We start from the raw sequence: 26,789 nt of genomic DNA on the forward strand, positions 1-26,789 counted from the left end.
TTCCCTTCCTTCCTTTCCCTTCCTTCCTTCCCCTTCTTTTCTTTCTCTTTCCTTTCTTTTCTTCTTTCTTTCTTTCCTTCCTTCCTCCTTTCTTTCTATTTCTTTCTCTTTGTTTCTTTCTTTTCTTTCTTTCCTTTCCCTCCCTCCCTCCTTCCCTCCCTCTCTCTCTCTTCCTTCTTTCCTTCCTTTCTTTCTTCCTTCCTTTCTCTTTCTTTCTTTCATATTGCTCTGTCACCCAGGCTGGAAAACAGTGGTGCAACCTTGGCTCATGGCAGCCTCAACCTCCTGGGCTCAAGCAGTCCTCCCACCTCGGCCTCCTGAGTAGCTGGGACTACAGGTGCACACCATCACACCTGGCTAATTTTTTATTTGTGTGTGTGTGTGTGTTTGTGTTTGTGTTTGTTTTTCTTTTTTGTAGAGACAAGGTTTCGCCCATGCTGGTCTCCAACTCCTGGGCTCAAGCAATCCACTCACCTCAGCCTCCAAAAGTGCTGGGATTAGAGGCGTGAGCCACTGTTCCTGGCCAAATGCTCACTTTTATCTGCTGGGAAATGAGCACTTAATTTCTCAGACGCTTACCAGGGCTCTTAGGAGACAATAAAGACTCTCTGTTGCCACTTACTCCAGCTCAATTTTAGCCTGTGGTGGCTACACCTGGGAGAAAAAAGGAGTGAAAAGTGGTCGAGAGAGAACTCAGGATCAGGACCAAAAGCAAAAGATAAGAGTTATATCAACAAGGACATTGGGTTTTCCAGCTAAGCGCCACAGAAACCAAGTTCCTTGGGGTCCTGGTGAGGTGGTGAGCGGGAGGCTGAGCTGGCAGGGCTGAAAGCCCTCCCCTCAGTTCACCTAAAGGAACTCCACACTTAGGTCACTTACATATTTTGAATACCTTCAGACTGTATTTGAAAAATGGACACCATTGTTAAAATCAAGGTTTAAAACCCACTAAACTAGGGTATCTCAAGGAAGATCCCATCTCAGGACTAAGACAGTCCAGTTTGCATGGTGGGAACATGTATTCATTCATCCACTGAACAAATACTCTGAGACACTACTACACACCAGGCAGTGAGTCAAGGTCAGGCTAACCCGGCTCACTGCAGAGACAGAAATATCTGACACTTCAGGTTAGGACTGGTTCTGAGGACTGGGAGACTGCCTTGGCTTATGTTCCAGGTGTCTAACAAGCCATCCCAAATATAGGGCTGGAAACAACAAGCATTTATTTTGTTCACAAACGTGCAACATGAGCAGGGTTTGGTGGGGACAGCTCGTTTTGCTCCATGCAGAGAATCATCAGAAGCCTTGCTCATGTGTCTGGCAGTTGAAGCTGGCTTCTGGCTGGGGCCTCAGCTGGAGCTGTCGCTGAAACATCTAACATGGCTGCCCATGTATTTGTCTGCGTCCCCACAGTGCAGTGGCTGGGTTCCAACAGTGAGCATCCCAGAAGAGAGAAGTGGCAGCTGCCAGTTTCTTAAGGCCCAGGGCTGCACACTGGCACATGGCTACTTCCACTATATTCTAATAGTGAAGTAGTCACAGAGGGCAGATTCAAGGAAAGGGAGCAGAGACCCCACCTCTTGGTGAGAAAAGAGTCAAAGACCTTTGGGGTCCTGTCTTAAAATTACTACAGCCTCAGGCGTCTGTAATCCCAGCTACTTGGGAGGCCGAGGCAGAGAATAGCTTGAACCCGGGAGGCAGAGGTTGCAGTGAGATGACATCACACCACTGCATTCCACCCGAGCAACACAGCAAGACTCTGTCTGAAAAAAAATAAAATACAATAAAATTGCCACAGCCTGCAAGTTGGGAAGAAATGGTTCCAGCTATAGGGAGGGCTGTAAACCTGGCTAACCTGTATTCTTCATCCAGAAAGTACAATAGTTACAAGCATGGGTTATGGTAACACTCACCTCTGGACACTGGTACTGCCCTATGGGGCAACATGAAATTTGCTTATGCCCTCTGCTTATGGCAGCTTGTCATCAGTTCCGTGATGCTTACCTTACCCAGTTCCTGGTCCCAAGAAATACCTAAGCCCCAGACTCAGCACTCTCAATATCTTCCTCCATTCCTTAACTGATTTGATTTCCAGGTCCGCTTGCCAAGCTGGTCAGCATCCCTGGGAAATGTCTGTGCTTGTACACATTTCTTGGAAAACACCACCCCGCACTCAATGCTCATGTCCCTGAATAGTGCCAGGTGCCAGTGGGCGTCATCTCCCTTGTTGTGGCTACTCCATCAACTGATACAGGCTAATGTCTTCAGCAGTCTCTTGGTTCAGTTACGCACACTGAGCTTGCAGGAGCCTAAAGCTTTCTCCCCTGTGGTGCTATGAAACCCTAGCCCTTTATTCAAAACAAATTCACTTTCACCGTTATTAAGAGAATAGTCTATGCTTAGGCAGTTGACAGTTTGGCACCGAAGAGTGGGACTCCACATTACCTACACAAGGGGAAAGCTGCAGTGCACATTCCGGTTTTCCTCTCTTAAGGGCCCTTTAGCTAAAGGATCTTGTTGCCAGAGGTGCAGCAGTGGCACAGGCAAGAAGTGAAATATTACCTGCACAGTAATTTCCATCAAGTGTAAAATACGCAACAGGACCATGAAATAATCTTGAGATATTCCAATATCAGATTTCACTTCTCCCCCCAAACCAGCCATCCTTCTCCCTCCTAAGAGAGGACACATCCAAGAAAAGATTTGGCTCCTAAACTGACAGGTGGTGGCACACAGCTAGATTTATTGAGAAACACCTAATTAAGCTCCAGAGTAAACTAGCCATCAAGGTGTTTAATTGGCAGCATGTGACTATTAGGGGCTAATTAAGTTGTTCCCTCATACTTTAATTAATGTTTGTCATTTGGCCACTGTATACCTGGTGCAAGGTTAAGGAAAACAGAAGGGACCTGCCAACCAGCCCCTAGACCAAGTTACTAGCTGTCCCCGGCACCAAGGAGGGCTGAGCAGATGGGGCACCATGTGGAGCGTGCAGTTCATTCACTGTCCAAGCCTCAGAAGTTACTTTAAATGTACCTAATGAACAATTATTGAGCCTCAACTCTGTGCCAGCCAGGCAGGGAGACAGACAGGGTAGGAGAGAGAATCTGGTGAAGCCCTAGGTTCAGATCCCACCTCTGCCCCACCCTGGTTGTATAATCATGTGCCACCAGGCCTTTCTGAACTTCAATTTTCTTATCTGTAGGATGAAAGCAAGCAACACCTACCTCATACAGCTATTGTTTTAAAATGGAAATCAGATATGCTCAATCCTGCATTCAAAACTCTTTCGTGATTTCCTACCTCGGGGTACAAGCTAAGCTTGTACAGTGATATGTGAGGCATATCTCGTTTCATAAATTGTCTCCTTCCCCCCTCCCCTCCCTCCTTACCTCTCTACCTTCCTCTCCCATTGCCCTCTCTTCTCTCTCCAGTCACACTGCACTTCTTGCTGTTCCTTGGACCCACAAAGTTCTCATCTGCCCCAGGGCCTTTGCACTTCCTCTTCCCCCGCCTATAATGTCCTTCTCCCCAAATAGCTACATGGCTCACACCTTCAGTCTTTGTCCAAGTCACCTTGTCAGAGAGGTCTCTTCTGACCTCCCTATTTAAAATTCCAACACTGCCCTCCTCACCAACAAAAAAACTGGCAAATATTCTCTCACATCCTTGCTTTATTTTCTCCTTTGCATTTATTTAGTTCCATCTAATATACAATACTATTATAATTCTCCCTTGCATTTGTTTAATTCCATCTAATATACAATACTATTACACTTAATATTAAAATATTTTAATATATTGTGCTTATTTATTGTTTTAGAATGCCTACTCCACCTCTAAATAGAAAGTAAACTCAATCATGGCAGAAAAAATTTTGTCTGTTTTGCTCACTGCTGCATTCCTAGTGCTTGGAACAGGGCCTGGTCCAGGGTAGGTGCTTGATAAATATTTATTGAATACATGAATACATAAATAATGAGGAAAAATATACAAAAGACATAGCACCGTGCCTGGCGCATATTGGCGCCTGTTAATATTCATTTCCTTCTCCTTTCCATCTTCTTCTCTAAGCACTGCAATAAGAACTGGTCTCTCTGCCTTTAAGGGTTTCAAATCCACCATGAACACAGCTCATCACAAACACCTGCCCTACGGCCTTCCACCCACACCCTGAAACCAGGAGCAGAGGGAGGACAGACAAGAGACCCCTTGTCTATCCTCTCTGGCAAGACTGAGTTGCTGTAATCAGCAAGGCATAAGCTTTATTGCTTCCCTGCAATATGCCTGAGCTTTCTGCCATGAGCTATGAAGGATTCAAGCAAGAATGGCACACATTGTCTGCTGGTGAGAAGCTTATGGTCTAGGGCTCAGCAAACTTACCTGCAAAGGACCAAACAGTAAATATTTTTTACTTGGAGGGTCATATGGTCTCTGTCCCAACTACTCAACTCTGCTGTTGTAGCACGCAAACGGCCATAGAGAACATGTAAATGAGTGGTTGTGGCTGTATTCCAATAAAACTTTATTTCTGCATACTGAAATTTGAATGTATATAGTTTTCATGTGTCACAAAATATCCTTCTTTGGATTTTTTTTCTGCCATTTAAAAAATGTAAAAACTATTCTTAGCCCGTAGGCTCTATAAACATAGTCAAGAGACCAGATTTTTGTCCGTGAGCTGTAGTTTGCTAACACTTGGTTTAGACAAGAGGAAGGAAAGGATAAAATACTGCTTGCAAGTGAGGTTTCAAACATGATGCTACAGATTAAATCTCATAAATGTTTATGGAAAATGGCAGGAACTAGATGGGACTGTGGCTGTCAAGGAAGGCTTTGGGGAAGAGGTGAGGCTTAGGCTAAGTGCTGAGACATAGAAAGCAGCAGGCTAAGTGGAGGATAGGAAAGCTTCCCAGGCATGGACAATAATAGTAGTAGTAATAATAACAACAGCCTACTAAGCGTATATGATATGGCAGGCTCGGTTCTTAGTGTTTTACAAGCGTGGTTTAGCTTAATCCTCACAGCAACCCTACTAGGAAGTAAATTTTATCCCCCTCTTAAGAAAAAGACCAGGGCCAAGAGGGTTAATAATCTGCCCATATCTGCACAGTCAGCGGCAGAGTCAGAATCTCAGCCTAGGATGTCTGCCTCCAAAGCCCACTCTCCCTCCTGCTATTCCTCCTCCAGCAACCCCTTTGATCTTGGTCCCCTCCCATTTCCTATGATCAGACGCTGCCATGTCCCTGGTGTGCCTGTATTCATGTAAATAACCATTTCCTAAATACACTCAATGAAAAATCAATTACATAGCAAAGTGGCTGAGGTTTGGATAAACAACCTAATTGTTCCCTGTGGGGTTGCAGGCTGAATAGTCCCTGCTGAGAGAAGAAAGAGAGTTAACATTTATTAAGAGCTCCGCCTCAGGCACCGATGTGTTTCCTTCCTCCTTGACCACTAGGGGTCTGAGACCATTGGCCAAGCTCCCCACAGAATCCCAGGAAAGCTGCTGGTCTCATACCACGGGTGACAGGTGAGAATTCTGTGTTCAAAGTATACCTCTAACCCAGGGAGACTTGAGACTTTGACCCCCCAAGAGTGCCTTTCAGATGCCTTACTCAAAGATATACTCCTGGCTGCCTTCCTCTGATTGATTTGAGGACAGTCTCTCCAGGAAGCCCACCCTGCTTAAACCCTGACGTGCCCCTCACAGTTCTGTTCTCTTCTACATAAAATGTTGCAATTAGACGTCCCTTATTTTGAGTCAGGACACTGTCCCTGGTTGATAGGCAAAGATCCCAGGAAGATGTATTCCATCAAACCTTATCAATGATTAACACCTTGATGTGAATTAGTTTTCAGGACTTTTCAACCAGACAGGTAATTAAAATTGAGCAATTGGCTAGAGAAGATGGAAAATTCAAGTTTAGGTAGGGCACAGTAGGGGAAGGCTAAAGAACAGCAAAGTGGCCTTTGGCAAGTGAAGTCCTAAAATGAAGGTTTGATACTTCAAAAGCCTGAGTCCACATGGGGCTTATTTCCCCATCTTCCCTTCTAGCCACCCCTTCCCCACCTTAGTTACTAAAATCAGTCATGGGTGGTGGGTCAGCTGGTGATGCTCAAAAAACTAAGATATAGTTCCAAACCTATGACTCCCAAATAATTACAACAGCAGGCAATGTGGCCTGCAGGAAGACAAGAGCACATCTACCAGTTCTGGAGCAAAGTGTTCCAAGGTGTGACCATCCAACCATGGAAGTCATGGGATAACTGAAAGAACACCAAGCAAGGAGTCAAAAGACAGAGATTATAATGCTGGTTCTGTCACATGTGTATGTGCTGCATGACATTGCCTAAGTTCCTTCCCCTCTCTGGGCCTCAGTTTACTCATCCATTGACTCAGTTATTCATTCAACTTTGTGTCAGCCTTGTGCCACCCCCGGGGATGAATATAGTGATTAACAGATATCTTTCCTGTTCATGTAAGGTTTTCAATCTAATATGGGAAATAAACATGCAAGCAATAATTTCACAGATAATTGCCCTATAAGATAATGAAGTTGGTCTAGATCAGGGGCTTTCAACCCTGGCTATAGATTAGGATCAACTAGGGGCTTTTAGAAAAAAAATTTTAAAAGGTGACTATCTGGGCATTATCTCCAAAGATGATTATTAAATTTGGTAGGGTTCAGGCATAGATACTTTTCTAATTTCCCCAGTGATTGTGGGGAACCAAGGCTGACAGCCACTGTGCATCCAGGGTTGAGAGCCACCAAGGTAGACAATATTTAACATTTCCTTCTGCTGTAACTTTTTATTTGTCTTTTATATTCTATGAGTAACCTAAGATACATATGTGAACAGGTATGGGTATTTCTGTATATATGCGTGTGAAAGAAAGACAAAAGTACACAGAGACACAGAAAGAGACCAACCAAGACCATTTAGCATGTGTGTAGAACAAAACACTGAAGACTAGTGGGAAAGTAACATATGAACATTTTCCAAACTTGGCCCTGAGGAATGTTCAGTGGATGGTTATGTAGAGACTATATACCTACTCAACATTCTTTCTTCAATTTCTCTTTGCTTATAAAACTGATTTAATTCAGGGCAGCAATGTGCTCAGCTCTGGGTCTATACTTCCCAGCCTCCACAGCAGCTAGAGGTGACCAATGAGAGATGCAAGTGGAAGTCATGGGATGGGGCTTCCAGGAAATCCCCTCAAGGAGATACTCTCCAAGGGGGAGCACACTAATACCTTGTACCACTTGCTCCAATTTTCTTCCTAGAACAAGGATGTGATGACCAGCACATCATTAGCCATCTGGGACAACGTAGTGACTTTGGGGATAGAAGTAATAAGCTAAGGATATTAGAGCACAGATATAAAAGGACCCTGGGACTTAGATCATATCTTGGAGTCACAGTCATCTGGACTCCTTACTTCTGTAAGTAATACACATTTACAACTAACGTAAGTCTACTTTCAAATAACACTATTGTCTTCGCAGGGAGTACAGGCACCTTATAGCAAAGTATTCCCAATTTCCTCTCCCATCTCTTATATCATTGCTGCCATTCATTTCACTTATCCATACACTATAATTACCCAATACATATTACTATTATTACTTTGAAAACTTATCTATTTGATCAATTAAGAATGAGAAAAATAAAAATTTTCATTTTACCTTCACTTATCCCTATTCTGGTGCTTATTCTTTCTCACATAGACCTGAGTTTCTGAAGAACTTCCTCTAACGTTTCTAGAGGAGCAAGTTCACTGTTCACTGGCAATGAAATCTCTCTTTCGCTCTCTTTTTTTTTTGGTCTGAAGAAGTCTTGATCTGTCCTTCACTCCTCAAGAGCAATTTCACTGGATATAAACTTCAGGTTGGTGGGTTTTCTTAGATATTTTGCCCCTCTCTCTTTGCTTGCACAGTTTCTGACCAGTCCACTGTAAATATTATCCTTGTTTCTCTATAAGCAAGGTATTTTTCTCTCTCTGACATCTTTCAAGATTTTTTTTCTTTGTTTTTGGTTTTCTGCATTTGAATATGATACACCTAGGCAAGAATTTTTTGGTATTCATCTTGCTTGTTGTTCTCTGAGCTTCCTGGATCTGTAGTTTGATATCTGTCACTAGTTTTAGAAAAATGTTGGTCATTATTACTTCAAATATTTATTCTTTCTGTTCCTTTCTCTCTCTTCTCCTGCTGAACAATTAAGCATATGCTACACCTTTTGTCCCATCACATCAGTGGCTCTCAAAGAGTGGTCCCTGCACAGCAGCATCATCGCTCCAGAAGTTGTTAGACATGCAAATCATTAGGCTCACTGTAGCCCAACCTACTTACTCAAAAGTTTCCGGATGGGACCCAGCAATGGGTGTTTAATGAAACCCTCTAGGTCAACAGTCCCCAACCTCTTTGTCACCAGGGACTAGTTTTGTGGAAGACAGTTTTTCCCATGGTGATTCTTTGGCATGCAAAGTTTAAGAACAACCATGCTAAAGCAAGAAAATCAGCACTAAGACATCTGAAAAGGGTGATACAGAGGAAAGGGAAAGACAGCTGCTGGAAGCATTTAGTAGCCTTAAAAATGTGCATTTAATTTTTGTCTACATATCAGTGCTACTTCCTATTGGGAGTTTTTCATACCTTCAGTGAGAGCTAAAGGAAAACATGAGACTAACTCCAAATGAACCACCAGTCTCTTTGCCTCCTTTAACTTTGTTCCTAGCTAGTGGTCCTCTGTAGTGGTATCGTGCAGCATGTCACCCTGAGAATTCTTTGAAAATTACTCCAGACATACTGAACCAGAATCTCCAAATCTTGATGTCCATAAAACTGTGTTTTAAACATAATTCCCTGAGTATTCAGACTCAGCCCCAGTCTGCAACCTGGCAATTGGGTACCATGGCTAGAGGATTATAAACGGGCCTGTTGGTTGCTCTTCATAAAAGCATCACTGCTCCCATCCCCAAACCAATCCTGATATGTCTTGACCCATATGTAAATAGACTCTGCCTCACCCTTCCTCTTTTCATCTCTCCTTCCTTCAGATGGATCTGGTGGATTTCATACCCTCAGAGATGGGCTCCACAGCCCCAGAGTTGAGTGCTTTGCCCCATGTGACTCCCCTACTCTTTTTTGATGCCATCAGACAAAAGACATAATGTTCCCGGTGACACTGGCTAAATGTCTACACTGACCCCCAGAATGTAACTATATCTGTTCTTTCCACCTCATCTAGTCCACTGAGGCCTGCCCATGGAAACATGACCCCTCTCAGAAGTTTCAGCTAATTACCCTGGTACCTCAGATCTCTGTAGGACCTGATCCTATCTCAGGCCCCAGTCAATAGCTAGGGGCCCCAGTGATCTCTGTGCTTGTACTACTAGCTCTACATCCTAAGACTGTCCTCTGGCTTCATGCCCTGGCCCACAGACTGGTAACTTGCTCCCTTAGAGAGACTTCATGTAAGGGCTACCCTTCTGCCTGTCTCCAGAGTGTTTCAAATGTCAGTCATTCCCCCAGGCCATCCCATCTGTGGGGCCACATCTCTGTGGCCACTTTCCTCATGCCAGTAGGCTCTGGACTCATGCTGGGACTTCTGGACCCCTTGGACATGGGTTGAGCTCACTTGTTCAGATAGTTCCATGTGTCAGAATGAGAGGAGGAACCAACAGCCTAACCTGTCCCTATAGATGCCCTGTGGCAAGACTCATTTTAGATCCTAAGACTTCTTTCATCCCTCCCTCCTGCCAGGACTGGGATGAGGGGAAAACAAGAGGGGCACCTAGGAGGTGCCCACCCTCAGGGTCAGGCAAGCCTAGATCAGCACCAGAGAGGGGGTGCCTTCTTATATTTTGCACCCTGGTCCCCTCACTCACCTCATCCTTGTTCCAGCACTGCCTCCTGCCCCAGGTTGCCATAAATATTCCAGGTCCCTATGAAAGACTAAAGTAGGACACTATAAACCCCAAGGGCTCCATGAAGTTATTCTGTCACTCAGCCAGTATTTATTGTGTATTTCTAGGTTATAAACACAAAGCAGACAGAGTTCCTGGCTGTCAGGAACTCACAGCATAATGGGGAAGGAAACCCTATAAGCAAGAAATAACACAAGACTGCCCAGACCAAGTGCTATAACAGAGTAGCACGTGGAAGGCAGTGGGGGTTGGGATTCCTTACAAGGAGAGACGGTACAGAAGGCTTCAAGGAGAAGGTACAGGTTGAGTTTCCCTTATCCAAAATGCTCGGGACCAGAAGTATTTTGGATTTTGTATTTATTCAGATTTGGGAATATTTGCATATACATAATGAGATATCTTGGGGATAGGACCCAAGTCTAAACATGAAATTCATTTACATTTCACATATATCTTATACACATAGCCTGAAGGTAATTTTACACAGCATTCTTTCTTAAATAATTCTGTTCATGAAACAACGTTTTGATTGCATTTTGACTGTGACCCATCACACGAGGTCAGGTGTGGAATTTTCCACGTGTGGGACCATATCAGTGCTCAAAACATTTCAGATTTTCAAATATTTTTATTTTGATTTTTCAGATGAGGGATGCACAACCTGTAGTAGTTGTACCTGGGACTTGGAACTAGGGAGAGAAAACAGAAAGCTGATAGCAGGCAGAAAACAGCATGAGTCAAACTGTGGTGTGTTCTGAGACTAGCAGGCAGCTGGGCATCATTAGAGGGTTAGAGACTTGGAAAGAATGGTGGGACACGAGGTCACAGAGGAAGAAGATCAGATTTTAGAGAGCCATTATTACCCTGTGGAGGACTGCTGGGCTTTGGTCTATGGTACACGGGTGTATCCTGGAAGATTTTGAGGCAGAGGAGGAAAGTAATCAGATTTAGCATCACAGATAAAGAATTAGATTTTGGGGGAAGTGGACAAGATCCACAATGGGAAAAGCAATTGGGAGACAGTTTTAAGAACAGCTGGCAAGTAACACCTGATTTTCTAAGTCAGGTGCATCAAATGCCAGAGGCTGTTACACTGTGGGCTGGAAAAGCAGACAGCACCAGGAAGACAGCCCAGACAAGCACCCTACCATTCTGCAAGCATCTGCCAAAGCACTGGCTTCTGCAGAAAGAAAACCTAAAATCACTGGCTCGGATGTTCTCTGGGACGGCAGCCTGCAGAGACAATTGTTAGAAATGACATGCAAAACAGCCTCCGTGGACATTGTGGCCCACATCCTGGGGTACCCTCAAGCTACTGCTGCTTTGACAAGCTTCTGTTGGGAAGAAAGTCTCTTCTCTTCATCCCAGGAAGAAAAGCACCTGCCTGTTAGGTAGTTCTTCAGGTTGGGGATTAAAGGGCCCTACTCTATCAGAGCCCCTAAAGAGGAATGTCCAAATCACTTTGAAAGCTCCCTTCCTGCCCTATTCATCTGTGGCTTGAGGATTCCAGGAGTATAATATACAGACACTGGAAACTTTAACTCTTCTAGAGTTCCCTGCTGAAATAAATCCGAGGTGTCTGTAATGAATGTAGTCATTTTGATGGTTCACTTCTCTCGATCCACACTGAGAATACCAAGCCCTGGCCACGGTCACCTCTCACCAGGTCCCTGCCTGCAAGAGTCTCTGACTCGTCTTTCCTATTTTCAGTTTTGCTCTCATTCCTCATCCCTTTTTCCATGAATAAAACCAGAATAGGATTTCTGAAGCACATCAGTCTGATCTGATCACATCCCTGACTGAAATCCTTCCTGCTGCCTTCAGGATACAGTCAGGCTCCTTTGAAGGGCTCACTGGGATGCTTCACGAGGCTGCCCCATGACCTCCCTAAACCCCAAGCTCAGCAATTAAAAATCCCTTCCAATTCCCCAAATCCATCGAACTCCCACCTGCCTCTGAGCTCTGTGCAGACCGTTCTTGTTGCTTAGAGCAGTGCCAGCCAATAAAAATAGAATGGGAGCCACATGGGCAATCGTGAGTTTTCTAGTAGTCACAGTGAAAAAAAGTGAAAGAAAGGAGTGATGGTATCATGAACAACCATATTTTTTTTTTTTAATTTTTTATTATACTTTAAGTTCTAGGGTACATGTGCATAACGTGCAGGTTTTTTACATATGTATACATGTGCCATGTTGGTGTGCTGCACCCATCAACTCGTCAGCACCCATCAACTCGTCATTTACATCAGGTATAACTCCCCAATGCAATCCCTCCCCCCTCCCCCCTCCCCATGATAGGCCCCAGTGTGTGATGTTCCCCTTCCCGAGTCCAAGTGAGCTCATTGTTCAGTTCCAAACAACCCCATCCAAAAGTGGGGAAAGGATATGAACCATATTTTATAATTCAATCTATCCAGAATGTTATCACTTCAACGTGGAATCAATATAAAAATGATTAATGAGATAGTTTACATTTTTTTCCATGCGAAGTCTTCCAAATCTGGTGTGTATTCCACACAGCACATTTCAATGTGGACTTGCCATGTTTTCAAGTGCTCGGCAGTTGCATATGGCTAGTGGCTACCACAGTGGAAGCACAGGCCTAGAGATCCGCTGCTTCCACCCCACCCAGCTCTCTACCCTGTGGTTTAGGTCTCAGCAGCAAGACCCGGCCTCTTGTCCTGTCTGTCCGGGGGCTCCTCCTCTGTGCTCCCGTAGCTCTCTGTCTTAGTCCATTCAAGCCACAATAACAAATCACCATAGGACTTGGCAGCCTGTAAGCAATAGAAATGTATTTCCCACTGTTCTGGAGGCAAGTTTGAGACTAGGGTGCCAGCATGTTCAGGTTCTGGTGAGGACCCTCTTTCAGCTGTGGACTGCAAACTTCTCAGTGTATCCTCACTTGGTAGAACCGGTGAGGGTCTCTCTTATGAGTGTCCTTCTAAGGCCCCACCCTTATGACCTGCTACTTTCCCAAAGGCCCTTTACCCTAATACCATCACCTTGGGCTTCAGCATATGAATGTTGTGGGGACACAAACATTCAGACCATAGCACTCCCTACAGCCCCTCTTGCAACTCTCACACTGAATTGCAAAAGCCTGTGCTCTTATCTGAATCCGAGACTGTCAGCTCTATGAGGGCAAGGACTGTATTTGTCTTCTGTATCATTCAACTTCAACACTGAGCCTAGCAGCAAACTATAGATGTTGTATAGAACAAATCAGTATCTGTTGAAAGAAGAGAAGTAGTCTCCTGTGTCCTCACCTGTCACTGGGAGATACTAACATACTTTGGAAATTCCCTTAAAGATTCCCTTCTGCTTGACCCTCTCTTTCTCCACCATCTATGTGTACATGCACACACATGCTCACACTCATTACACACTCTCACACTCACACACTTGCACAGTAGCATCACACACATATGCCATACACTCTCAAACTCTCTCGCACTGCCTCACACTCACTGAAACATGATGTGTACACATCTCTGCACACACACATACTCACACGTATTTAAACGTATTTAGACACACATGCTCACACCTCCATATATACACTCACACACATTGCAGAGGTTAGTGGGAGGCCCAGAGAGGTCTTTATTTGCTCCAGACCACACAGCACAACTGGGGCAGGCCTGGCACTATATCCCAAGGTGACTGCTTAGGTGACCACACTGCCTCCCACTGGACTAACAGGACCACAAGGTGTACAAGTGTGTCTGGGCACATTAAGAATGATTTCTGTTTGCTACCAACCAGTGACTAATGCCATACCTGATTGTCAATGAAGTATATTTCTAGGTTTTTAGGCTATTCAGACAAGTTGCCCTGGCTGGGGTGCCTCAGAGAAAAACCCCGCTGATGCCCAGGGCAGACAGAGTTTTGCTGACACAGCAGAGGGCAGCCAGGGTTTCATGCGGACCTGCCAGGACCTGGCAGCTTCTCCTCCTTGACAAGGAAGGGGCTGAAACATCTCCATTAAAAAAAATCACATCTCTCTCGCATTCTCCTAGAAAGAAAGCAAGACTTTTGGCCTGGATGAGGGGAGCTCACATGGTAAGCTAGAGCAGTAGTCTTAAAACTGGGGTGCACAGTTGTACTGTGTGACCTGGAGGAAATAAAAGACCTCTCTGAGCCTTCTACCAACTTCTGCAATGTGGGTAAGTGTAGGTGTGTGTGAGTGAAGAAAAGGTGAGTGTGCATACGTGTGCATGGATGTGTGTTTTGGTGTGTGAGTGTGAAGGTGTATGAAAGAGTTTGTGAGTGTATATGGATGACGGTGTGTATGTAGGTGAGCCTATGAGCATACATCCGTGTGTACAATGGTGTTTGTAGGTATGAAGGTGTGTGTTTGGGAATGTTTGGTGAGTGTGAGCTTGTGAGTGTGAATGTGTGGACAGTGGAGAAAGAATTCCATCCATGAGGACCTTCTGAGGGGTATGCAGATATGGCTATTTTGATCCACTGCTGGGAGACACTAAGATACTCAAATGGCATTTACTATTTCCTAGTGTCCTATCGGTCCCCTTTGCTCTCCCCACCCCTAAGCTTTTTCATTGCCTTTCTCTCACTTTACAAAAGAAAGGAGTTTCCCTCACCCATTCTCAACTTTACTGTGCTTTACTCTCCAGAATGTAAAAGTTTTCAGGGCACCAAACAAAAAGGACAATTAAAAACATTATTCAGGGGTGTGTTTCCTTATTGATAAATTAAGGCACAAAGCTCATCTTAGGGCCTTCTAGTCCTTCCCTGCTTTAATCAAGAGCAAGCCACAAGCTCAGTAACGGGCCCTCGTAGAAGTGGTCTTTAATCAGACATCCTACAGAGTAGGGGCAGTGGAATGTTGGCAGTTTGGGGTAAGGCCCTCTTCTCTGCATTCCTCAATGCTTGTCCAAGAATGCATTGCTTTTGACAGGGTCCCAGGAGAGCAAAGACAAGACACCATAAAGAATAACGAAGGCTAAAAACTGTCCGTTTTTCCTCACATATTAAACATAAGCAACTCTTTTCAAATATTCTCAGTACCAACCCTAGGATGACCAAAAAGAAAAGAGGAAGGAAAGAAAGAAAGAAGGAAAGGAGGAAAGGAGGAAAGGAGGAACGGAGGAAGAGAGGAACGGAGGAAGAGAGGAACGGAGGAAGGGAGGGAGGGAGGAAGGAAGGAAGGAAGGAAGGAAGGAAGGAAGGAAGGAAGAGGGAAGGAAAAGGGAAGGGAAGAAAGGCAAGAAAGGCTCTTTGAACAGCCAAAGCAGCACAGGTTTGTAATGTTAATTCTTTTAAACACAAATAAAATATACTCAGGTCTACTAACACTTAAAGTTAAGCCAGATAAAACCACAGAGAGATATTTTATGTGCTTTCTTTTGAATGTGGTGTGCATTATTCAATAGGTAGCTAAAATCTATTTTATCAAATAACGTAATATGTATTCCAATTACAATCAATCCTGAGACTATTTCATCTTATAAAATGTTTAAAATTTGTTTCTCCTATACCTTCTATTAATCAAAAAAATAAAATTAAATGCTACCTGCTGGACCAATTCATCTTTAGTAACATATACCTTTCTCTTTCGTTAAAACAGTTGGAGAGTTTATCTCAATGTCTAATGAAATTAAAGGAGTTATTTCTGTTTTATATACAATATTTTAATTTAATTATTCCCAAAAGCCAACTCTAAAGCTCAGTACACATATGTATGCATATTTGCCACACTTTTATTATGCATTTTCTTTTGTTTCATAAATAACTTGCATTTTTGGCTGCACATAACATTTAATTGTGACTAAGTAATGAGAAACAACATATAGATTTATTCTTGCTTTTATAATTTGCCATAAAATAGATTAATTATATTATATCCTTCATGATTTTAATCTTGACTGCTTTTTAGTAATCTTTTTACAAGATTATAAGTAATCCCTCTTATAGTGGTTTTTATAATATTCCTTTAAATATATGATGTTGATTTGAATTAAAAATTTAAGTCAGATGTTTTCTTACAGAAAGTGAGTCTGATTTGCAGACTGGTTTGACAAGAAAGACTGACTTTGCTAAACAGATTATGCACAAGGCATTTTTCATAAATTGAATGAGCTAAATCTGAGCTATATGATTTTGTCAAAAAGATACTTGAAGCATGCAATAAAACAAATACATCTGACTTTTTAAAATGTATTGAAAAAGATATATTGAAATTTACAATATTTTAATTTTTCAATCTTTTCTTTTTGTTTCTTTTTCCTTTTTTCTTTTTTCTTTTTCTTTTCTTTTCGTGTGTTGTTTCTTTTCTGTTTTTTTTTTTGAGACGGAGTCTTGCTCTGTTGCCAGGCTTGAGTGCAGTGGATCTCAGCTCACTGCAACTTCTACCTTCTGGGTTCAAGTGATTCTCATGCCGCAGCCTCCTGAGTAACTGGGAGTACAGGCACGTGCCACCACACCCCACTAATTTTTTTGTATTTTTAGTCAAGACGGGGTTTCACCATGTTGGCCAGGATGGTTTCGGTCTCTTGACCTTGTGATCCGCCCACCTCGGCCTCCCAAAGTGCTGGGATTACAGGTGTGAGCCACCGCACCTGGCCTCAATCTTTTCTTAATAAGTTGAATGGGACAAGTTGCTGCTAAGTTTAAAAAAAGGATAAAAGATGCAATTAATAGTCATTAAATAAATTTTGGAAAAGGTTTTTGGGATATTCCCAGAAATTGAGAAAGTGAATGGTTCTAATTATGGGCAACAAATACCTTAGGAAGTCTTTTTCTCCTTCAACAGAATTGAAAGCGAAAATAATTTTTGATGATAGATCATTGTGTAATTTGGAGTATTTGAACCCAAAAAGATTTCAAATAATTGATGAAGTTACCATAATAAAACATCTGTTCCCATCAACTTACACATGTAAGCAAAATTAATCAATGTGCACATTTATAAAAGTGAAACAAGTTTTCAATAAAGAATAGAATTGATTTATATCCTTTCTTATTCTAGCAAAAAGGAATATTTATTATCTAATTGGAAGATCTCACTAATCTCATCAGGAAACATAGTCCCAATAAATTTCTACTATGTTTAGGTTAGCATTGACAAAATTTATGTTTTTTTTTTTTTTTTTTTTTTTTGGTAATGTGTACACTGAATTATAATGATCACTCATTGAAGAAGTAATTTTAACGTTTGGAAACAATATTAAAATTTCTGATTACAAACAATATGAATGAACTTAACATTACTGAACTGTACACTTAAAAAAGACTGTCAAGCATAAAAACATATCACATTAGAATAAAATTCTGTGGGAGTTAGAATACAAAGGTGAATTTAAGAAGATTAGAGAACGAAATAAAATTTCTCAATGTTAAATAGTAGTTTAAGGCTGGGCATGGTAGCTCACAACTGTAATCCCAGCACTTTGGGAGGCCGAGGTGGGAGGATCTCCTGAAACCAGGAGTTCAAGACTAGCCTGAGCAACACTGGGAGACACTGCCTGTACAAAACTTCAAAAAAAAAAAATTGAAATAATAAAGAACAGTTTGGTCACATAGTTTTTAAGGGACGATGATAGATAACTATAGTATTCCAATTCCATTGAATACATTGAACAAGTAGTAATGGTTTCATTTTAAAGAGTCAGTACTTATAATACCTTGATATTATACCTGTTGGAATGATTCCAAACTTATGGAGAAAATTGTAGATATTAGCTTAAAGATGTTTGAGGAGCTACACAGACTTTCAGAGTACTTTCAGAGACATGTGAGGAAAACTAAAAGGCACTGTCTTTCAGCATGGGGAGAAGGGGGGTCCTCGCAGCAGAGGCCAGCCCTGTGCTTCCGGTAGAGTTGTGATTTTTCTGTCCTTGTTATTCCCACTTCATTCCTTATGGCCATTTCTTTTTTTTTCTTTTGGAGACGGAGTCTCACTCTGTCGCCCAGGCTGGAGTGCAGTGGCGTGATCTTGGCTCACTGTAACATGTGGCTCTCAGGTTCAGGCGGTTCTCCTGCCTCAGCCTCCTGAGGAGCTGGGACTACAGGCACATGCCACCATGCCCAGCTAATATTTGTATTTTTAGTAAAGATGGGGTTTCACCATGTTGGCCAGGATGGTCTTGGTCTCCTGACCTCGTGATCCACCCACCTCAGCCTCCCAAAGTATTGGGATTACAGGCATGAGCCACGGCTCCCGGCCTCTTATGGCCATTTCTTTTCTCCTGGAGAAAGCAGTGACATTGTGGAGCAGTTTTTAAAGGTATGTGACCTTCTCAGACTCTAACCATTCTATGTTGCAATAGCCTTTCTTTTCAAAAGAAAACTGAGTTGGGCCGGGTTTTTTAATTATACAGACTGGTTCATCTACTTAGGAAGGACAGAAGGTGGAGACCTTTATTTACTGAATATTTGCGATGTGCTAGATACTATGCAGGATGCTGTCTAGATAATCTCATTTATTAACAAGAAAAATCTAGATTATTGTCTGGGCCAGGTGGCTCACGCCTGTAATCCCAGCGCTTCAGGAGGAAGAGGCAAGCAGATCTTTGGAGCTCAAGAGTTCAAGACCCTTCTGGGCAACATGGGGAAACCCCATCTCTACAAAAAATACAAAAATTAGCTGGGTGTGGTGGCATGTGACTATAGTCCCAGCTACTCAGGAGGCTGAGGTGGGAAGATTGCTTGAACCCGGGAGGTTGAGGTTGCAGTGAGCTGTGATCTTGTCACTGCACTCCAGCCTGGGCAACAGAGCAAGACTCTGTCTCAATAAAGAAAAAAGAAAAAGGAAAGATTATTTTTATGTGTGGTTATTATTATACTAAGCATTTACTATGTACCAGACACAGAGCTGGAAACTTTACATAAATGATTTTAATCAATTTCAAGAATAATCCTATGGGGTAGCAATTATCTCATTTTTCAGATGAGAAAATAAATCTTACAAGACTAAGCAGCTAGGAAGGGACAAAAACCTGATCATGATGCCAAAAGCCATACTTTGACCTCAAGCATTGTCATTCCCACTTAAAAATGAGGGTCTGAGAGTTCCAACAAGTTGCCAGGATCATAATTGGTAAGACCCAAGTCAGTCTGAGTCATTCTTTCCTTATTTTATTCCAGATAGGAAGGAATTAAGGCACTGCCTGATAACAACAAATAGTCACGTTTACCTAGAACTCTCCAAGTGCATTATTCCCCTTGCTTCTCTGCCAATTTTATGAAGTGGGCAGAATTGATTTTACTATATTACTATCTCCCTCCTTTTTTTTTTTTTTTTTTTAAATGAAGGAACTGAAATACCCAGAACCTTTTCTGAAACTTTCATGGCCATCTTAGCATCCTTTCAGCTCCTGATAGGAGCAGTCTGACAGTTGTGAAAACCAAGCCTAGGCAGCTGATGCCATGAACACTGGGGCCCCTGATCTCCCAGGGCTGGTACAGCTAAGCAAGGGAAAGGAGCCCCGACACACGGTCTTATGCTTTTGGCTATCACTGAAGGTGCGGGCTCCTAACTCACACTTCCCATCGTGTAGGGAAACTGTGTGTTCACAACCTCACTCCTGGTTTTGAGCAGGAGCTTTTGAGTCCCAGCCCAGGAGTGTTTAGGAAAGGGGAAGGCCTTTAGGGGTCTTGAGAAAATAATGTTAATGAGGCGGGGAGGTCGTGAGAAAAGAGAAGCCTGAGTCTCACTCCCCACTGCCACTCCCTGAGTTGAGGTGCCTGTTTTGTTGGTTCATAAAATCAGAGTCTTCACTGGACTTTGCATAAGGGCCTGTTTTTACTAATTATGTCCCAGGCAATGGCAAGAGGCAGTCACTTAAACATAATGTAACATGTGCAAAAATCCTAAGAGTAATCTGATTGCAAGACAACCAGAGCTGTGGAGCAGCACGCTAACGTTGATAGAACGGGCAAGAGACAGACCAACTGGAGGCGGGCTCTCCCCAGGGAGGCTCTTTTGTGAACTGCCTGCAGGAGCTCCCCAAATTCACCTGCCTAACCTATTCCACGCTTCCTGGGAATGGTGCATCCCAAGAAAAAATAAATGGTCTCATACATGTGTGTGTGTGTGTGTGTGTGTGTGTGTGTGTGTGTGTGTGGTTTTTTTTTTAGATTGAAGAAGAAGAAAAAATAGTTTTTGTTTTGTTGTTGTTATTTTTGTTTTTTTGTTTTTTTCCCCAGTTGGCTAAACATGACATCCAACCTACAGGCTTGCAAAACAACTTGACTAGCAGTCTGAGCAATTAGACAGGACAACAGCCTGGGGTTATTCTCTCGTGGACTGGGGGAAGCCTAGGCTGTCTTTTCATCCGAAATTTGTGGCAATCATCAAAAAAGAGCAGCTGTCAAATTCGCCTCCTGCCCCAGTGGGGCCACCAGGCCGCTGCAGTCTTTCTTTAATTGGTTTATTAATCTTATAATGCAATACCATCCTCTGTCTCATTGTTCCCCACTAGCTAACCAGGCCTGGACTTTGTAAATATGTTTAATTAAGCTCCAAAGCCACAAGCCTTCTCTCTTCTTGGTTGCACTCTCCCACCAGGCCAACACCAGCCAGAACTGATAGAAACAACTGGCTCCATCCCCCTGTCCATCTGCTTCCATGTGGGGGTGGGGATGCAAGGGGAGGACATTCTGCAGGAAGAAAAGTCCCCCACCCCAGATGAGAGGTGCTGCCTTCCATGGCAGGAGGCCTGCTGTTCTGTGGGGAGACATCAACTAGCTGTTCTAGAGAGAGTGGAGAGAAAAGGACACCATTCAAACTTGTGGGTATAAATCTCTCTTTCTTCCAGACACCCACATGTGTTTGGGAAGGAAATCTCTCTGCTACAAAGGAGGAACCCTTCTCTAATATATTTTGAGCTCCCACCCTGGAGACACAGCGGGTGCAGGGAAGCTGGTGGGAGCATAGGACATGAAGTCAGAGAAGGTGAAAATATCCAGAGATAGGTCTGGGGAAGAATTGCACATGAACATGTTCTACAACTGCTGTGTGCACATCTGTCTTACCCAATAAACCCCGAGTCCTAGCAGACAAGGATCAGTATCTAGCACAGTGCAGGGTGTGTAGGGGACATGTAAGTTTGGAAGGAGGGAAGGAGGGAGAAAAGGAGCAAGGGAAAAAGGGAGGGAGGGAAGGAATAAAGCATGTAGGTGGGTGGGTGGGTGGATGGACAAATGGATGATGTGGTAGGGATTTGAACCAGGGACCACACTCACTGTTATACAGACCATGTGGCTTCAGGAAACCAAACAATGGGGTTCTTTGCATAGAAGAGTCTCTTCCTAGGAAGGTACTCAGAGCATTTGGTCAGAGATGGCTTATATGGAGTCTGCATTGCATACCACCAAACTAATGCCAGCAGGAAGGAATAAAACCCAATCTCTACAACTTGTTTTGAAGACAAGATGCTAAACAACTCACTGCTTGGGTTGTAGAGGTTTTTAAAATTTATTCATGTTTTGTTTTTACTGAATTGTGTCCACAGGGCACCCAGAATATACAAAACAGCAAACATTAAATCTACCATCTGGGCATTTCTAAACATCTGGGCATTTGGCATCATACTCACCCCAACGTGTTATCATATGACCATGGAGTTGGGGCCCAGAGCAGACACAGGCAGAGGGGACAGCACATGGAGAGGGGTGTTAAGCTCACCCATTCCAGAATGCCTGTGGATGTCCACATTTCAAATACTCTGACATATTGTCAGGCTATGTCCCAATTTTTAATTTGGGAACTATAGTCACAATAGATATAGGGAAAAAAGAAACAGTATGAGGGAGAAGGGAGAAAAAAGGAAGAAAAGACAGGGAAGGAAAGACAGCAAGTGAGAAAGGGAGCTGGCTGGGGCACTTCTCTGAGCAGTGAGGACGGAACAGTTAGAAAACGCGTGCCACACCATATGGCATTCCCAAGGGGTGCTGTTTCCACAGCCGCCGCCTAACACTGTCATGGGCTGTTCCCAAGGCTCAGATGGAAATAGCCTGAGCACCAGGTTCCCCTGGAGCTTACCTTACACCAGGTTTAGTAACACCGTCATTTTCCTCACCTCAGTGGTGTGGGACAGAGAAGGAAGAGTGAGAATCTCCCCATTCTACAGACACGGAAGCCAAGGCTTGGGAGGGAACCGAAGGTAGCCAGCGATGAGCTGAAAGGTGGAGGTAAATCTAAGCTCCTTGTTTCCAGGGTGACATCTGGATGTTTTTCCTTTTTTTTTTTTTTTTTTTTTTTGGAGAGAGAGTCTCCCTCTGTCACCGAGGCTGGAGTGCAGTAGTGCAATCTCAGCTCACTGCAGCCCCCACCTCCCAGGTTCAAGCAATTCTCCTGCCTCAGCCTCCCAAGTAGCTGGGACTACAGGCATGCACCAGCATATCTGGCGAATTTTTATGTTTTTAGTAGAAATGGGGCTTCACCATGTTGGCCAGGCTGGTCTTGATCTCCTGACCTTAAGTGATCCACCTGCCTCAGACTCCCAACGTGCTGGGATTAGAGGTGTGAGCCACCGCACATGGCCATTTTTCCTTTTCTAGAGGTAAGAGCTCAGAGAAGCCTTAATTGAAATAATAGTTCCCTGCTACCCCCATAGAGACCAAAAGAGAGGTAAGATGAGACGAGACTGCTTGGAAGCCTGGAGAAGATTGGCACCACTTTAAACATGGCCCCCCACATACACACCTCCTCACACCAAAACATACACATGCTCATGCCACATGTCCTTAAGATTTATTTTGTTAAACCCATGAAGCAAAGAGCATCCTCTCTACAGAGTCCCCCTGCCTGCCTGCCTGCCTGCCTCGAATCTCCGTGTGTTTTTGTTTCCTGTACTGGGTGATTGATTACAGAAGAGCAAATTAACTCCCACTGCTTTTAAGATGCATTTTCTTTCTTAAAGAGAAGATGATGTGAGCATTACTTCTCCCTTCCCCCTGCCTGCGTTGGCGGTGGGCCTGTAGTCACTGCAGCTTTGGAAGGGCCTTCCTGGAAGGCAGGAGTACAGCAGCATCTGCTAGACTGCAGCTAGGCCCACCCCGGGGGCCCAGTCGTGTACCCACTCTGCTTTCCCCAGGCTTCTCCTCCTGTCCCAGGAGACTCTCTGGTTACTCCAGGCTATTTTCACCCTTCTCTGTCTGTACCAATACATGTGAATTCAGCTGCCTAGCAGAATAGATGCTATTGAATGAATGATGAAGTAAATTGAATGAATGATGAATGAATTATAAAGACTAAGATCTCAACTTAATGAAATAAATGTGCTCTGGGCTCCCAAGCATGCTCCCCTGCCCCCATCTGTTTCTCTGTCTCCCTCTCTCTGCTATGGGTCTTGCTATTCAAAGTAGTTCCTGGACTAGCAACATCAGCAGTCACCTGGGAGCAAGGTTCCAAGTTGACCTATACACATACACATTAAACCTCGAGAAGCACCGCCATGTGGTCCTGAGTGGAGGCAGGCTGGTAGACAAGGTGATCTCTCAAGGCCCCTCATTGCCTTACATGTCTCTCAATATGATCTCAGAAAACGATGATTATGAGAAGACATAGCCCAGGGTCACTGTACACCTACAGGGCCAGTCTGGAATGTGGAAGGTGTAATTTCAACTCTTTCCCTCCCGGTCTCGTCTTTCCTGCTGTAAAGCTCCTTTGGAGGTCCCAGCTGACAGAGCCAGAGCACAGCATGGCTTTGCTCTAACTAATTCCCAACAGTTGGCTGAAGCTACATTTGCTATTCAAAAAGCCTCATTAATCTGCTAATGCCAGTGTAGCCATGGCTGCTAATGGTGCCTCTCATCGCCCCACACCCAGTTCCGGATGGGGCATCCTGGCTCCTGGCAGCAGAGCAGCAGGAAATGGCTTCCTTCTCAGAAGGCTAAGCTAGTATCTGGGGTCATGGAGCCAGGCTGAGTTCTGCCTCTGGATGGAGTGGTCCTAGGAGGCTGGACTCAAATCTGGGTCATCCTTGGGTCACAGAGCCTTGGAGTGGTTCAGGTAGGTGGAAGAATGGATTATAGAATACCACAAGGAGGCTTATGTGAGACTTCTTGGATGAGCTGAGCTGAGCTGAGCTTCCCCCTCACAGCCCACCACTTGTCTCTTGGGTATAGGAATGGGCTTTATCTCAGGAAACCCTGCAGGGTGTTTGGATATGGAAGAGGCCTTCCAGAAAGTTCATGATGAGGAAGTCCTGAACAACTAGAGAGCCTTTGCCAGGTTAAATCCGAGGTTGAAACTTGCTTGTATCCTATGGCCCAGAGAACATGGTTTCAGTGCTTTCCTACCTTCCTTCTCTAAGTTCTGCCTCTGTGGGTTTGTCTTCCCACAGCTATAAACTCTGAAGGGACGGATTCTGCTGTGTCTTTCACACCTAAGCCCTCATATCGCCAGTACTGGCCCTGCTGACTCATGAGCCATCCACCTGACTCACAGTTAGATATGGAGGTAGAGGAGAGAGCATGAGGGGGACGGGAAGAAGGAGAAATAGCAGAGGAGAAAAAGGAGCAAGCAAAGAAGAGAGCTGACAGAGGCATAACTCTGGGCAGGGAGAATACGAGGAATGTCAAGAATAAGACACTCCGTGAAGACCCATGCCACCGCCCCCATTGGCTACAGGTCTGGACCCAGATGGGTGCACCACCCGTAGCAACAGGGCTGAGACAGGCACAACCTAGGGCTCCATCCTCTTTTTCTTCCAAAAATTTATTACAACATTTTCCAGACAGAAACATTGAAAGAATTATGCAGAAAATCCCAGTATAGATAATGGGTATATAGGTGCCCATCTTTCTCACTGTTTTTGTTTTTCAAATGGACCAGACCCTCTGGCCTCGATCAATTCAATTACATCAGTATTGCCAAAGTTTAGATGCGCGGGCAGCCGTCTCACTAGCCATTATTAAAGTATTTGTTAGAACAACACTGCCCCCTGCTGACTACAGGCTCTCACTTCTCTGGGACAGCTCTGCCTTGCAAAGGGCTCAGAGAGGGCTGGATCAGATTGTTCCTTTCCAGCCCTCAACTTTGGTTCTGGGGGCACCCACCCAGGCACAGCAATGAGCACCCGACTGAGACTCAGTCAAGCTCAGACAATTAAGCAATGTGTGAGGCCAGCAAATGTCTTTGTATCTTCATTTTTCTACAACCCTTCACAGAGTACTGCTTGTGTGAGGTGCAGCAGTAGGGCTGTATGCAGGGCAAAGCTATGTCTCCAGGCTGTGGATAAATAACTTGACTGCGTGGAGCCTCACTTTCCTCCTCTGTGAAACAGGGATCATCAGACTCTTTCTTCTCTGCTTCAGAGAGGGGATGTCAAGCAAAGAATGAGGAAGAACACAATAAACCTGGTGGTTTCAGATATAACTGGGAATTCAACTTCTTAAAGCTACAGTTGAACCTATTTCCAGGTCATTTCTTAACTTCAGGTAAGTAGCTTGGGCCCTAGTATATGTATTAGTCTGTTTTCATGCTGCTGATAAAGACATGCTCGAGACTGGGGAATTTACAAAAGAAAGAGGTTTAATTGACTCACAGTTCAGCATGGCTGGGGAGGCCTCACAATCATGGTGGAAGATGAAGGAAGAGCAAAGGAACTTCTTACGTGGTGGCTGACAAAGGAAAAATGGGAGTCAAGCAAAAGGGGTTTCCCCTTATAAAACCATCAGATCTAGTAAGACTTATTCACTACCATAAGAACAGTGTGGGGGACACTACCCCGATGATTCCATTATCTCCCACCAGGTCCCTCCCACAACACATGGGAATCATGGGAGCTATAATTCAAAATGAGATTTGGGTGGGGACACAGCCAAACCACATCAGTTTATTTGTAGTTAAATATTCTCAGGTGTTTAGTGCTTAAATATCTCTGCCAAAGGAAAGAAGTAAAGCAGAATGGATCATTCCAAACACTGGTGGCCTCTGGGGCAAGCTCCCTGTGTGACTGGAAGCTGACAGAGTGGGACCTCACCTCAGGCTTCTGGCACCTGTTTCACTCCAGATCAGTTACAGCTGTGGTTCTCAAACCTGAGCTAGATCAGAATTACCTGGGGGAATTGTTAAAACCCAGAGCCTGGCCCCATCCTCAGCCTCTGATTCAGCTTGCCTGAGGGTTTGCCTCTCTTAAACATCCCCCGATACTTACCTGGGACCAGACGGAGAATCACTGAGCTTGGCTCTGCTTTGGTAACAACTCCTGAATCTCAGTGACTTTGCACCACAGAAGTTTATTTTTCACTTGTGCTACCCATGGATAAGAGTCAGTGCAGCTTTGCTCCACGTAGTCACTCAAGAGCCCAGGCCCACATAGGTCCCCCTACCCACCTTATAGCTGCAAATTCTGGAACATATAACCTTCTTGTTGCTGTGACACAGGAAAAGAAACTGAAGAATCATGTTTGGGCTTTTAACTGTCTCAGCCCAGAAGTGAAGACATAATGCATTCACATTTCATTGACCAGAGCTACTCACATGGCCCTGTCCACATTCCAGGCAGGAGTCTTCCACGTCTCTAGAAGAAGTGGATTGGATGTTGGTGAACACTTGTACTTGTGGGGACAAGAATGACTTTATTTTAAATGGTAATTCATCATGAAACTTCTGACTAACCCCGAGTCCAGGAATGCCTCCAAAATGTCTAGTTGATGTATTACTCTTTATGTAGGGATACCTATTCATTGTAAGTTTCCTCCAAAACAACCCTTGTAGTTGCAGAAATCAAAGGCTGTGACACCCATAGCCATCTACACATCCCTTCCAGAGCATGTAGGCTTTTTCTTCAAGATATCAGCCCTGGGTCTGGGGGGTGTTGTGGTACAGAGATCCACCTGTCTTGGGACCACCCAAGATCTTGCTTCTGCCTGTGAGT

At 44.0% G+C, this 26,789-nt stretch overlaps 1 long non-coding RNA gene across 1 annotated transcript in view; it reads right to left on the minus strand.

The window, feature by feature from the left end:
* Positions 1–26,201, minus strand: part of LOC113225216 — a 43,385-nt gene extending 17,184 nt beyond the window's left edge. Inside the window, exons 1-3 of the long non-coding RNA XR_003309880.1 lie at positions 26,067–26,201; positions 25,455–25,530; positions 580–654 (exon numbers count right to left, since the gene is read on the minus strand). This is a non-coding gene — a long non-coding RNA (uncharacterized LOC113225216). The remainder of the gene's footprint in view (positions 1–579; positions 655–25,454; positions 25,531–26,066) is intronic.
* Positions 26,202–26,789: the final 588 nt, after the last annotated feature.

This window comes from Piliocolobus tephrosceles, chromosome 1 (genome assembly GCF_002776525.5).
Source record: "Piliocolobus tephrosceles isolate RC106 chromosome 1, ASM277652v3, whole genome shotgun sequence".
Classification (NCBI taxonomy): Eukaryota; Metazoa; Chordata; class Mammalia; order Primates; family Cercopithecidae; genus Piliocolobus; species Piliocolobus tephrosceles.